The sequence below is a fragment of the Pteropus vampyrus genome, unplaced genomic scaffold (genome assembly GCF_000151845.1).
Source record: "Pteropus vampyrus isolate Shadow unplaced genomic scaffold, Pvam_2.0 Scaffold99, whole genome shotgun sequence".
Classification (NCBI taxonomy): domain Eukaryota; kingdom Metazoa; phylum Chordata; class Mammalia; order Chiroptera; family Pteropodidae; genus Pteropus; species Pteropus vampyrus.
In genome coordinates, this window is record NW_011888880.1 from 3494963 (window position 1) to 3510499 (window position 15537).

General features: G+C 40.0%; 1 long non-coding RNA gene across 1 annotated transcript in view; it reads left to right on the forward strand.

Annotated features, from left to right (window-relative positions):
• LOC111742690 overlaps positions 1 to 15537 on the forward strand; it is a 202181-nt gene that overhangs the window by 6634 nt on the left and 180010 nt on the right. Inside the window, exon 2 of the long non-coding RNA XR_002781432.1 lies at positions 8064 to 8244. This is a non-coding gene — a long non-coding RNA (uncharacterized LOC111742690). The remainder of the gene's footprint in view (positions 1 to 8063; positions 8245 to 15537) is intronic.

Consider the following 15537-nt stretch of genomic DNA (forward strand, 5'->3'; position numbering starts at 1 on the left):
TTTGGGAGAATGGGTTTGGGCTTGATCAAAGGGATAGGTAGAATTTTTATCGGTGGCAGATATCACAGAGAGAGGGTGAGTATCCCAGATGGAAGAATCCTTTGAATCCTCTGAGCTCATTTGTAGAGGTAGGAAAGGGTAAGTAAGATTTCAGGAACAGTAAGTACTGTAGCTTGGTTTGAGTTTAAAGTACATGCATCAGAGTTATGGGACATAATTTTTGAAAGACTAATTAGCAATAGGTCACAGGTAGCTTGAACTGCAGGAAAAACAATTCTACAAACATTTATTGAGGGTTTGTAATATCTAAACAGTTGGGAATTCAAAGATGAATGAGGTTAAGCCTGTGCTCTTGAGAACTCGGACATAATCCTTGATGCTTTGGAGACAGGCCCAGCACAGTGATTACAGAATGTGAGGGTACACGCTTTAATAAAAACGCATGCAAAGGACGATAGGAACAATTACTGGAGGAGTCACAGAAAATCAGGGAGGAGATAGTATTGTAACTGGGTCTTGATAAATGAATGCAGAATAAACAAGAACAGAACATTTCTTCCACATACAAAGTCCCAGAGATGTGAAAGAGCTGGCTTAGTCAAAGAGCAATGTGTGGTCCCACGTGACTCAAGGGGCAAGCATTGGACATTGAGGCTGGAAGGGAGGGCTGGGGTCAAAATGAGAAGAGCCTCCTAGGCTGTGGTAAATAATTTGGACTTAAGTCTAACTGACCAATAATTTTCAATCTTTTGGGTTGTGGCACATCTTCAAATACTAGAACTTTTAGCAGGACAATGGGAAGGATTAAAAGTCTGGAAAACACAAAATGAGCAAACAACAATTGCAGCACCGTGTAGTTATGGTCTGCAGTGTAGTTAAGGTCTGCAGTGTAGTTACGGTCTCACAGTGTCTATAAACTCATCCACAGTTACTTCACTATTCAGTTGGTTGGCCTTCAGCATGTTTCCTTTGGAAGAGTTTTTACTCCCAGACAGCGCACTCTCGAATACTCCAGGGCGATGTTCCCACAAGTTCCAGTAAGCACAAGATGATTCCCGTGACACAGACTGGATGTCACTCTAAGTCTTGTCCCTCTTACTTGTAGCAGTTTGCACTTTTACATGCCACGCATTGCTCAGATCAGCATTCTGTTTGACAGAGTTGCTGTAAAAGGTCGAATGCTGGCAAAAATGAATTCTGCCTATTGATCAAAAAGTGATAGGATGTTTGCAAAGCATGAAAGGTATAAGAACAAAGTGCTTTGTCTTACCACATGAGAACTGTTGGTGTGGGCAATAGAAAGTCCCGTAAGACTTTTAAACAGATCCTATACCCAAAGAGATGATATGAGCAGGTTAATTAAATGGCCAAGTTCAAAATGGGTTGGAGAGAGACGTTAGAAGCTGGGAGACCAGCTAGGATTGGAACTAGGGTTTCAGAAGAAAGGAAGGTTAGGGGCCATTTTTTAAAGGAAATACAGGATTTGGCAATTAATTGGGTAGAGAAGGAGTGTCATAAAGAGCAGTTAAAGATAGAACTGACATTTTATGACTGGGTGAACAGAAAATTATTAGTGCCATTAATAGAAATAGGAGAGTCAGGAATAATAGCTATTTGGGATTACATGAGAAATCTGGCTCGGGGTAACTGAGTTGTAAATGGTAGTAATAATTAGCCAAGATTAATGATGCCTTTTAGAATATTCTCATCGTTCTAGTAAAAATCTGGGGAAAGTAAATATTGCCCAATATAGCAATTCAGTGTATTTTGGCCTTTTAGTGTTTCACATATAACTCCCTTAAATGCAATTTTGTTCTTAAGAGTTGATTTACCTACAACCTTTGTAGAATTCAATAATATAAAAATGTTCTCCATCCTCATAGACCTTAAGGAAAATTCTGGGAGCCCTACCTCTGGGGAAGTTGGAGTGGCTCTAAATGACTTGCCAATCTAGGGATTCAATTAAGTCTACTTCTCCCAAGAAACAAGTCTGCAAAGTCGTTTCCATGGTTCCTACTTTCCACTCTGGGGTGGGGCATATGCAGACACAGCACAGAACATGGAAAAGTACCAGCCTCTAGTAGGCAGCTTTGAAGCAGAGAGGTAACTAGGCGACTCTAATTTTTGAGCCCTTTTATTTCTCTTACTACAGATGAGGAAGTTAAAAACAGCTTTCACTAGTTATTTCCCCAACCCGAAAAGATGGAAGCAAAACCCCCAGAATAACCCAAGCCCACAGTTTAGTGGACGCAAGCACAAACTTGAGTGGCTGGGTTAGAAAGGCTTTTTTCATGATGCATGAGCCACAGTCAGGAGCTCTGGATTTCCCTGGGTGCCCGTGAAGGTGTCTTTGCCAATGGTCCTTATCTTATCACCCATGCACACAAGATGGCACAAGGGATGATTTCATTGGCATTCACACTGCCAGGTCATTTTGCACCACAAAACGTATCAAAACACAGCTCCTTGACAGTCTGGAACCATAATCCTATTCCCTGCAGGAGCTGTCAGTGTGGACCCGCAGGGTGAGAGGCGTTTGGAGGCAGAGGCAAAGGACACTGCTTTGCGGAAAAGGGAAGGTGGATAGGAGGGGAGGAGTGTTGAGAACGGAGAATTTTTTCTTTTCTTTTGTTCTTTCATTCTCTTTCTTTCCTTCTTTTTCTTTCTTTCTCTTTCTTTCTTTCTTTTTCTTTCTTCCCTTCCTTCCTTTCTTTCCTTTCTTTCTTTCTCCTAAGCTATTTTTGTTTTCAACAGCATTTCCCCTTCCCCTTTCATCCACTGCTGAATGCCAAGTTCTCTAAATGAACTACCTAATTATTAAAGTCTAATGGTTCAACATAATTTCATTTTTTTCCTGGCCCCTGAGCTATTATAAGGTGTTGGTGGAGCGAGAGTTATAATTGGCATAGGAAACTTTAAAGTAGAAGGTGCTGTGTTGTTCCAGCTTTGCAGGAAAAAGGACAGAGAGATGACATTGACAATGGCCAATGTAAAGACCTAGCCTTGGTCATTTCTGCATTTCCCACTCCTCTGCATCAGTAGTAGAAGCAGCACCCGAACTCCTGGGTAAAACCCCGAGGATTCTCTACATTCCTCCCAGAGCCCCAAATACAGATCAAACATGTTGGTTTGACGCACAATGAGGGCAGTACAGCTCAGCTGACGAAATTATGAGAGTATACACTATCCATTTTTCCAAATGTTGGGAGACTCATCTCCCCCTCTCTACTCATGTTGCTTTCAGTAATGGTATTTCCATGGGGCCAGATTCCCATTTTCAAATGTAGGATAAAATTAAGGTAAGAAGATTAAGATTGAGTAAAATGTGCAGCATTCTCTCAAGCCATTCTAAATTTTGGAATGTTTTGGTAAAACATCTGACTGGTTTTTTTTGTTTTGTTTTTTTAACTTTCCTCATAGAGCGAGGCCTGGAGCCAGCGTGGGAGGTGCAAGGCACTACTTGGAAGCACACATGCATATTACTATACCCTTGGTGTGGCCTCACAGGTCACTGTGCCAATAGAGACTGAGGGACTGGACCTGCCTCCTCCATTTAACAAGGGTCTACTTTTAGCAGGTACTCAGCCCTGCCCATGGGCTATCTGAAAAATAAGATACACATTTTCATCATTATAAACCTCATTTCAAATATTAGAGCCTTAGAGTTTGGTTCTTTGTTTAAATATACATGTTTGACTGGTTTTGAATTGAGTAAAATAAGTATCCCTTCTTTCACCACTGCTTGGACAGGAAGAAGGACGTGTTTCTTGTGTAGCTCATTAATGGGATAACTTTGGCTTTTATCTTGTAAGCCAACTGGTTGCCTTTGGCTAGAAAGATGTCTATTACCTTATAACATCCTCACTTCTGGGGCTTTCTAACAGCTGCTTCTGTTTGCTACTTTGCATTTTCTCAATTTCTCTTCATGATCTCATAACCAAGTAAGAGTCTACTTATTCATTTATTATTTTTCAGCTTATTAATGTACTGTCATGCCTCCTGGCTGCAAAAATATGATAAAATCACTGGGAAAAAAAGTCAATAATTAATGAGTTTTATTCTCTCTAGCTTACGAAATTCAAGAAACAGATCTTATTCAAACTCTTGAAATGTAGACTTAACCTTCAGTTCTTAAGAACAGAAAATATATACTCCAAACTAGAAAATGAATACTTTAAAAATGGATTTTTCTTAAAGTCTAGGAATTAACAGAATCATCCTGGCCAAATTTAACTGACATTAGGATAGATTGAAAAAACCTAATACTGTCACTCTTGGATTCTCCAAGATCTTTGGAACATTAGTCATTTAAGGAACACTCTGAAAATGAAAGAAGTTTCATTTTTTTCTGTTTTCCTTAAATGGGCCCAATTTTAGTAAGGGGGAAACAAAGCAGTTATCAGAGCAGACACCTTTACTGAACTGGACATACTTTATTTATCTGACGAATACTTTTCTGAACATCTCCTGTATGCCATAACCCATGCCCTCATATGATAACGTTACATTTTATTTGAGCAAGTATTATGAGATTACAGATATAAGATACCACAAACCTTGTCTGGAGAGATGGAGAACTATCAAGGTCTATAAGGGATCTGGAGTTCTACCCTAATCACAAGCTAACAAGCTAGCCTGGTACTATTTCATGGACGCTGACAGAAGACACGAGTCTCCTGGGTCAGAGACAAATGATTTTATTACTCATAGTACAGTGAGCAGCACTAGCATGATGTTGGCACCAGGTTCCCATGCTCTCCTTGTTCCACAGGGCACTCAGGTAGACCTAGGTGAATGCGGGTACATGCTGTAAGTTGTGTTACAGAAGAGAAACACGGAGCTTAAGGGATTTACCATTTTTCTAGTGAGTGGCAAGCAAAATGCTACTTCAGCCTTCATGATTGCTCTCTGCAAGCACAATGCTCGGAAATGGCCAGGGTAAAGAATAGTCAGGGCCTTGTGTTCTTGGCATCCCCAGCAAAAATGTGCAGGGAGGGATGCTTAAGGCCCGTGATGAATTACTTCTAGCAGAAACTTCACTGATACTTAGGCTGGAGTGATGAATATGTGGTAAAAACAGAAGGACTCATTTCAGTCAGAGGGAGCAGAATTTGCAAAGGCCCTGAGGCGTGGGAGGCACTGAGGGCTTTCAGGAACAGTGGAGAGTCTGGGATGGTGGTGAATAAGGCTGAACAAGTAGGCTGGCATTTAGTCATCAAGGGTTTTTACATGCCATTGAGATTATGGAGTGTGGCTTTTTGTTTTATTTTAACCTAACAAAGTTTAGAGCATTTTAAACAGGGGCATGATATGATTGAATTTTATGTTATCTGGAGATAATGTGGAGAATAGACTAGAATCAGAAATAAGTTACCTGAGCCTTTTACCAGATGTCCCCAAAACACCTCACTTCATTTATGTCCTTTAACACCACCTCCCTACAACCTCTCCCGTTTTTCTAAGACTTCGCTACTTTATCCTACCCTGTCCTATTTACACCTTCGAGAACCTCACAGACTCACCTTCGTGCCTGGCAGCCCTCTCCCTCCAACGCACATTGAATATACTCAGATTCTATTTAATTTACTGAATTTTACAGTATTTTTTTGAGTTGTAAACATGTTATTTCCTGGGAATTTATCCACTGATTTTTTTTTCATATGTCAATATTCTAGTAAGAATTTTTACTTGGCATGATATAATTTATAAATCCAAAGTCTAGAAAAGGTAAATTGTAACATTCAATTTATTAAAATGAAAAACACACACTCGCTATTTCAAATGTTTGTTTAATTCTGAAAAATCATATGAAGATAAGTATAAGTATGATACTTTAAGAGATTGAAAAATGGACTAGCTATATTGAACATAAGCCAAGATACACAGTGTTTTATTTTCTTTGTAAGTGGTTTTAAGACCCTTTCAAATTTTGCAGTGTGTTCTAGGGGAGAAGTGATGGTGATTATTTTTTCAACCCATCCTGGGAAAGTGCTCGTAGTCCTGGTATTCATTTGCTGTCACCACTGTAACAACTTACCACAAATTCAGTGGCTTAAAACAACGCGGAGTTGTGGAGTCAAGGACTGGTTCTTTCTGGATGCTCTAAGGGGGAGGGTCTATGTTGTTACCTTTTTTACCTTTTAGTGTCACTTGTCTTTGTTGGCGAACCCCTCTCTCTGTCATCAAGGCATCTCACCCTGACCTGGTTAGGTTGTTACATCCTCGGTGACTGATCTTTCTCCCTCTTACGAGAACTGTGTGATTGATTACGCTAGGCTCAGCTAGGTAATTCAGGATAATTTCCCATCTCAAAATCTTTAACCTAATCACACCTGCAAAGTCCCTTTAGCCTTAAAAGGGAACATTCATAGGTTCTGAGGATTACAATGTGGAATTTTTTTTTTTTTTTTGGAGGGGCGTCATTATTCAACCTACCACAATTCTGTTTCCTACTGAAAGCACTGTTCGTTTCTTCTTCCACAGCTTTACTTGATTTGGGGTTACAGCTGAGATAATTGGGTTCCCTAAACATGTCATCCATGTATTGATCTGTTTTAGAATATTAGAAAAATATATTCTTGGAGTTGGAGGCTTCTGAGTGGATCCTCCTTCTTTACAGAATGGATCATTTTTGAATATGCCAGGTGGGTTTGCTAGGTCTGTCTCTCGCTAAGTACTCAGCCTGTCTTTGCCCTACCAATACCCCCTTATCCCCCCACAATCAGTGCATCATGCCTCCAGACTGCAAAGTGCTGATATCTGCATCTCTTGGCCCAAAGGTTCCCTGATCTCAGAGCCTACCTTGTTGGTGCTGGGGCACGCTGGGCACGCTGCAGAAATGAACACCCCCAGCCTCCAGCAGCCCCGACTAATGAATGTAGCTAGTGTATTAAGATCCCAGCCCCTTCATTTGTTTATTGTAATTCATTCTACTGATTTACATAACATAAAATTCAGAATATTGTCCAACCATCAAAAGTATGAACATTTCTATCCCTCCTCAAAAGAAACCCCATACTTGTTATGGGGTTACTCCCAAGTCCCCGCCCCCCCTCCCCCAACTTCCCATCCCCTGGCAACCACTCATCTACTTGCTGTCTCTATGAATTGGCTCATTTTGGAGATTTCATACAAACGGAATCATACCATAGGTGGTTGCTTATTTTCGGATGGACGACTTCAAGGCACATGTTCACTGCTGGTTCTCAGATTCCCCCGCAGGACTAAGCTCGCTGCCCACAGTGGTAATGGGCAATGAACTGGCGGCCTTTTCTTTCTTATCTCACTTCCTTACTTTCTCACCAGTGTTTCCTTGAATCTCCTCTCAAAGGGTTTGCACTTGAGTCTTTGCTTTCGGGGCGGCCTCTGGGGGAACCCAAACTAAAATATTAGGTATATCAAGTTAACTAATCTATGCATCAAATATACGCCGAAAGTTTACGTTATGCTTGGCGCATTGCTCAACACTGAACGTATAGCCCAAACAAGTCCAGTACCATCCCGGTGTCACGGAGGGTGTCTAAGCAGAGAAGAAAGGCATTAAGCACATTACAGGCGAGAGGAGTATTCTAAAGGAGCAGAGGAGGGAGGGCCTTCCTCGGGATGGGATTTGAGGAAGGGGAAGGAGTTAGCCTGGTGAAGGGGGTGGGGAAAGTGTGCCAGGCATGTGGACCCACTCCAAGATTGAGCATGGTACCTTGGGGAATTGAGAGAAATCCACATGGCTCTTGTAGAAAGAGTTGGAGGAGGATAGTTGTGTGAGTACTTACAAACCCTTCAAGGAAGGATTTGGTGTCCAGCTGGGGAGCATACACTGGTCAGCAAAACAGTGACAACTGTTGGCTGTTTCCGGCGTGCCTTACCTCTGGAGAGCCACCTTGTCCAAGGTCATCTCCTTCTTGAAGCTGCCAGCATCTGGTGACAGAGTGAGATAGGGATATAGAGGCACAGCCATCTGGTCTGGTGAGGGACAGTCTCATCACCAATGGGAATATTTGTTGGGTCTGCATCACAGTTCAATTGCTTTCTCAGTGCAACCTGCTACTGCCCACTTCCTTTCACAGGTGTTGATCCTTAATGAATATTGTGTCCCTCAAAGTCTGTGTCAGAACCAGCTCCTGGAGGACCCGACCTTCAACAGCAGAGAAACAGGAAGGCCTCGTGTCACCTGTGAGGTTTCTCCTCAGACACGGAGGCGGTGAGGGTCGTTGGAACCTGATGAGGATGGACTCCACGTCCAGTGAGGTGAGTAAGAGCGAATCTGGAGGCTTCACTCAAGGATCTGCAGGTTGCCTTTGAGAAATACCGAAGTCCCAGAATAACTCATGGGGGGAATATGGATTTGTGATGAGCATTAACATTTTGGGGGTACATTTAAAATACATTTTATTCTTTGTATGTGTTTTTCTAAATTTGTCTCAGATGATACCATTTGTATATGTCTATATAAATGAACCATACTAGTAATATGTCTATTTGGATTTATATGGTCTTTCATCCCTGGATCCCCCAGGAATGTGAGCAAAAGAAAATATCATAGAAATATTTTTTTCATGGACGATGATATTAGATTACATACCGCTGGCGTTTTTAAATTTTATGTTCTATGGGGTAGTAGACTTTTAAAATGATAATTAGATGCTACTCCAGTGGGTACTTTGAAAAGCCCTAAAATATTAAATAACTTGAATGTTTAACTTACATTAGCTGGAACAGAGGCATCTGCATTCCTCTGTCCTTACCTTAAGGCATCCGACTGTGGTCTAGCCTGTCCCTGAGGCACAGACACAGGAGGCCTTTCCCTCCCTAAGGGCCCTGGGATGCTACCCGGTAGCAAAATGTTTTGAATGTGTGAAAATGAAAGCAATTCCACTTACATGAAGTTCTAGAACAAACTAATCTAATCTTTGGTGATAAAAATAAGAACAATGGTTACCTCTGAAGGGGGGGATTGGACAAGAAAAGGTCTTGAGGGTCTTTTCTGGAGTGAAAAAAATATGTCTGTATCTTAATGGGGTAGGGATGTATCTTTGTCAAAACTCACTAACTCTATGCATTTTATGTAAACTTAAGAAGAATGCAGGCTGATAGTTTGAAAATGAAAACAAATGACTATATAAAACTAATTTAGAAAAGATTTAGATTTCAAAATTGTTTGGTTTTAATTTTCTGACTTAAATAAAGACAGTTACAGGAAAGGACTCACCAGCATGTGGTCCTAAGGGATATAAAAACATTTTTATCCATAGTTAATTATTTCGTATTAGAAATCAAGACTCTTACATGAAACAGAAAAGTTTTTGCATTTCATAAATGAGTTAGCTAGACGAGATTTGGTCACATTTCTGTAGCTTTTGTCTTCAGCTGACACCCAATACAGCAGAACCTCCAGTAACGTCCTTCCAGGAGACATCGTTTCCTTATGACATTAATGAGAAAAAAAATGGCTTCCTAGCTGGGGCCACTGTGTGAAGTTGCATGTTCTTTCCACGTCTCCGTGGATTTTCCCTGGAGACTCCAGGTTCCTCCCACATCCCAGGTGTGCACAGCAGGTAAATGGTTGTGTCTACATTGTCTTCGTCTGAGGGTGTGTGGGCGGGTGCCAGGAAGGGTGCGTCCTTCCCAGGATTGGTCCCACCTTGAGACCAGAGCTGCCAAAGGGGCTCCGGTCACCACGACCCTGAACTGGACTGAGCAGGTAGGAAAATGATTGTTTTAATTCATCTTTCATAAATATATGTTCTAGCTCACATTGATATCATAGTTTAATATTAGAAGTGTTTTGGGTCTTTAGAAGTTTGGTGATGTTTTTGTGATCAGAAATATGCTGTAGAAAACAAACTCTTGTTCATATCAATTAGCCTGTAGTAAAATTGATTTCGTTATACGTTGTTTTGCTTAAAGTGGCAGTTTCCAAGAACTGTTGAGGATGTTAAGTGAGGACGAACTGTATTTCTACTTACAGAGTGGCCACAAAGTTTGGAAATATAGGTGACTCTGCCCTGTTAGACCATGTTATGTGTCCATCGATTGCTGTATGCTCTTGACAGGCCAGGGAAGGTCACTTGTAGACCAGCGACCACATGACCCCAGAGTGGTAGGATGACAATTCCTAAAACTGGATTGGAAGCAGCTCTGTGGAGCGTGAGGAATGCTGGCCAGATCGGAACACCCCCTGGGTGTGGGTGCCAGAAAAACTCAGGACGCGGGATGAAAAGATCAGTTTAAATAAGCAGATAAGCCACAATTTTTTTAGTGTAAGCATGCGTGGGGATACTTATATATCTTGGGCGTAAGTGGGATATATATGTGGGTCATCCTGTGATGGACAAAATTATACTAAAAACTTGTTTTTTATCTGAAATTCAAATTTAACTGGTATTCTCTTATATTATTTGCTGAATCCGACTTGGGGTATGCCGACAGTTTTTTTTTCTTCGGTGAAAATCAGAGACAAAAATAGTCTGAGCCTGTGGTTCTCAAACTTTAGCTTGCCTCGGAATCACCTGCAGAGCTTGATAAAATGGAATATTGAGTCTGAGTTTATGATTATGTAGGTCTGGAGTGAGGCGCCCTTAAATTTGCATTTTACCATTCCCAGGCATTGCTGATTCCAGAAATCACATCAGAGAACTACTCATGTAAGGCGATGCAATACAAAGGTATACACAAGGATTGCTAGAAAAGCTGTGTGATGTATCCTGTTCATTGCTATTCTACCCAGCACACTAAATTACACATCACTAATGAGGGACAACACATCAAACGTTATGTATTGTCACGTACTATCAATAAGCCATTTATTATATATAGTTGCCTCTGTTCCCAGACTTTATGGACACTCAAGACATAAGTTATTTTCCTCTGTAGTATATGGATTGCCTTTTAATGAATGAGAAATTAAAATTCCTTTTTAAAATTAGAATAGAATAAAGATTTCCACAAATCTATAAAATAGTAATAGCAAAGAACCTTTGTTAAATTATATACCAAATAAATATTTAACAAGGTGGGACACTCAGGAATTTTATTTATATTTTATTAAACACCACCACAATTTCCATAGCAAATTATATATACGCATAGCATTCGTACGACCTCAGGATTTTTGGATTATCCAGAGTGGAATTTCTATACCACGATTTTTTCCAGGAAGCTGACTTTCTTGGAGGAAGATAAAAGAGAGATTTGCTTGTGCTTTTGGTAGAATTGGAACATACTGAAATGTTTTAAAGTAACTTTAAATCTGACCTTTTATATTTCTGCTATCAAGATTATTGGTTTTGTTTTTTACTTTTTTACTTATTTGCCTATTAAATTGATTTGGATAACTTCTTGAGAGAAAGAAAGACATAGAGAAAAAGTGAAAGAAGGCTACGAGAATATTTTGCTGGGTGTCTGAATTCTTTGTCTGCTGTTTGGAAATTGTTGATCTACCCAGGTACATGTTAAAAATCTAAGGACTACTTTATTAGAGATAAGTCCTGAAGTATTAATGGGTAAAATGATATGGTGTCTAGGATTTGCTTTAAAATGCTGCAACAAGATAAAAGTTGGAGAAGGAAAGATGAAATAATTTTGGTAAAATAAAATATTGATAATTGTCAAAACTGGCTGATGGGAGCATGGGGTTTCTTATACTACCTCATGTGTTTAGAAATTTCTATAAGTTAAAAAAAAAATTTAAGGACTTGGCTTATATCCTTAGCTTTGCCACTAATTGAACAAAAGACCATACTCAAATCACTTAAATGTTCTGTGCCTCAATTTAAAAAAATGATCACACCGCAATTAGCACATAATTATTGAGCGAAGCTTACTGTGTCAGGAGTATTCTGATATTACTATCTAAATTCCTAGGAATATTGTCAGATCACTGAGAAGTATAATATATTTTATTCCCCCTATGTTTCAAGTATTATCACAAAATCCATTGTTGAAATTCTTTGAGTACAAATGTTTGGAGCACTGATCTTTGGTAAATGAAGGTTCCTGAAGACTTCCCTTTTTGCGTGTGTGCATTTAAGAATAGTTATTGAGGTCAGGTATCTGCTGAGAGAGCAGCTACTGACTCCTACATGAGAAGGGGATAGAAAAAAATATGTTACACATCTTGGCTCCTTTTGGGTTTTTTGAGGAAAAAGCAATACAACCTTTAGATTTCTAAATACCATCTGTATCTACTACATGGTAATATATACTTTAATTTGGACACTTTTGCGTCAGTTCCTCCAAAGGCAAGTAAATGGAGAAGGAAAAATGAAAGGTTAAGAATAGGCAAGCTCGTGTGTATGTTGCTGTGTATGCACAAACATAAGCAACTAAGAAAATATGGAATGTAATCCAGTCATGGCATGTGGCAAGCCGCCAAAACAAGGGAAAAGAAAACCCCCCTTCTTATTTGTGAAATCGAAGCCATGGCATCGGTCTGATCCAGAAATGGCCTGTGGCTTGAAGGTCTGGGGATGAAAGTGTGTGACATACCCAGCTCTCAGTGGAGTGATTTACAGCACACTCCTGACTGGCACTGGAGAAGCAGGAACAATAAAACAACTGCACATTAAGACGAGGATGCTCTTTGCACCTAATGGTATGGAGTAGACATGGGTGCCATACGATAAGTGTAGGATGGACTTACCCTCCTGAATCATGAGAAATTCTTTCCTGTGGTTGTTAAGCAATTATTCCTTGGTGGAAGGTGCATTCTGTGCAAAGAAACCCTTTCATAGTGGTGTGTTTGAGTTAACGTATGGACTGAAAGTCGTCCAGGCCAGATTCATATGTTGAAGCCCTAACCCTAAGTGTAGATGCATTTGGAGACGGGCCCTCTGAGGGAGTGGTAGGGGGAAATGAGGTCATAAGGGTGAAAATTGTTCTCCTTCTCTTCCCCCCCACACCCCTTCCCACCTTTCCCTCCGCCTCTCCCTCTTTGCTTCCTCCCCCTTCCTCTCTCTCCTTACTCGTCTTCCCTTTCCTCTCACTTCCCCTCTTATTTCTCTGCCTCCCCTTCCTCTCTGCTTCCCTCCACACCACCGCTCCATACACATGAAAGAGAGGCAAGCCAGGAAGAGAGGCCTTACCTGGAAATGAGCTGGTTGGAACCTTGATCTTGGACTTCCAGGCTCCAGAATTGTGAGAAAATGAATGTTGTTTAAGCCACCTGGTCAATGGTATTTAGTTCTGGCAGCTCAAGGAAACTGATGCACTCTCCAACAGACAGTTAGCTGAGAGCACTTCCTTCTGGGGTATACCAGAGAGGTTAGTTTTTGTAGGAAGGTGTGAAGAGAAGTCTGGAGTGTGAGACCTTCCAGTGGGAGGCAACAAAGGATTATCCAGAGGACAGAAAAACTGCCAAGAGAGAAGGCATTCATGCAAACTTTCTTTCCAGTTTTGCTTGTAGATCACCTTGGCAGAAGACAGTATCAATCACACAGTCATTGCTCAATAAATCTTTAAATAAATGCACAAATTCCCTGGGAACATGGATTTTCTCTGGCGGATTGCTCGTTTACCATATACACAGAATGGTTTGTTTCCGATAACTTTTAGCCTTGTTAGTTGAGGTTTTTAAGAATAAATTCTTTATTATCCCAGAACACCGAATATTCAATGTCACCCCAATAAGTTTTAGTAAAAAAAAGCCCGTATTTAAATGATCTCCTCTTTTCAGATGAAATATTTATTGAAATATTTTTTCTAAGTTGACTATCACCAGTGTCCGATAGAAAAAAAGGAAATTTCTTTTAGTTAAAGAGGTGTTCAATACCCTGAGTGTGAGAAAAATAGATCAAGGTGGAATCCTAATGATCATTTACCCATAATCAATGAAGATACCTGCATGCTTTGATTATATAATATTTTCCTGCCAGGAAAAAAAATTTCCCTGCACCCTATACTTTAGGTTCTTACACATTTGTAAAATTTAGCAAACTTTGCTTGGTATGGAAGATGCGGGGCTCAGGCCCTTCGCTGATGTTTTAGATGTCACCTCCTTTAATCCTCACAATATACCTGCAGAATAAGTCTTGTTATCCGTATTTTGTAGATAAAAACTAAAGGAGGGCATCTCTGCAGTATGACGTAGAGACCCAGAAATGCTGATCAGAACCTTTTCTCTTTTCTAAAGATAAATCCAAACATACTTCTTGTTTCATTGAGCCCTTTCTTTACAAGAGCAATTATATTTGGAATTTCGAAAAGATGTTATTCCATGGTCTACTCATGCCATTTTCATTAATCTTTTGGAAAGAAAACCTTGCTTTGAACTAAAAGCCATGGCTTAAAATCTATAAGTAACATCCAGCAAATAATGTCTGGGCTAAATATAAAATTAGAGTATGTGTAGAAAACTGAGCCATTATTCTCACATGCAACCCAATAAGAGTTTTAATACAATATGTTGTGTGCAACCAGAAGTTAGTTCTGGCTGATAAATCAGGAGAGAAGTTTATTACATAGATATTTATGAGAGGACAAGCTCTAAGCTAAGAGTCTGAGAATGATGTCCAACCTCAGCCTTCAGAACTGGCCTGATGAGTGTAACCCTGGCCCTCACTAACTCACAGGCACTGGGGACACTCCTGCTGCCCCGACCCCACCGTTGCCATTTCTGCAGCATGAACTTGGCTGCCATTTTTGCTCCTACATAGATTCTGTGTGGTGCCTCCTTTCTTTTTGGAGACTTGTGGAGCCTCTTAAGTTGCTCACTTTTTTTTTTTTTTTTGAAAATTTCTATATTGATTTTTTAAAATGTGGTATAAACATTTGATATGAGATCTATCCTCTTTACAAATTTTTAAGTGTATAATCCAGTACTTTTATAGGCACAGTGTTGCACAGCAGGTCTCTAGAACTTATTTGTCTGTGTAACTGAAATTCTATACCCGTTGACTAGCAACTCTCATTCTGAACCTGTTCTTAGGGGAGCCTAAGTCACATGCCCATATTCTGCAAAAGATATTGGGGAGCCACATTTTCTAGGTTCTATCTTGGGAAGAGAGTATTCTTAAGACTTCATATTCCCTAGACATGACAAGGGCATTCTAAGGTGCTAGCCACACAAATTATATTAAATATCCAGTGCAAACATTAATGTTTATAAAACCGGGGTCCAAATAGTTCATTCTCAAATAATGATGTATTTAAAAGAATATGGCCCAGTAATTTCAAAGTCTTTGTTGAACACCACAAAAGCAGTATATAAATCTTTACCAATGAATCTTAAAATTTCCTCTTTCCTATCCGTTGCCCATGCTTCCTGCCCTCAAAGTCTCTGGGAAAGTTCCCATTTTTTGTCAAAAGATCTTCCTGCACCCCTGTGTTCCCCACACAAAAGCCCAAGAACTGGTCTAGTAAGGAAGAAAGTAAAAGCAGTTTGGCTAAAGATAACGAAAAGGAACAGGCTCACAAATATTTTAAAAGAAAGATAAAGGCTAGCATTCATATTTATGAGTCTAAAAAGAACATCAATTAGATTTCAAGTTCCCAGTACAGAATTAATTCTTTGGGTGTAAATTCTTAGTTACTGTTATTGCCACA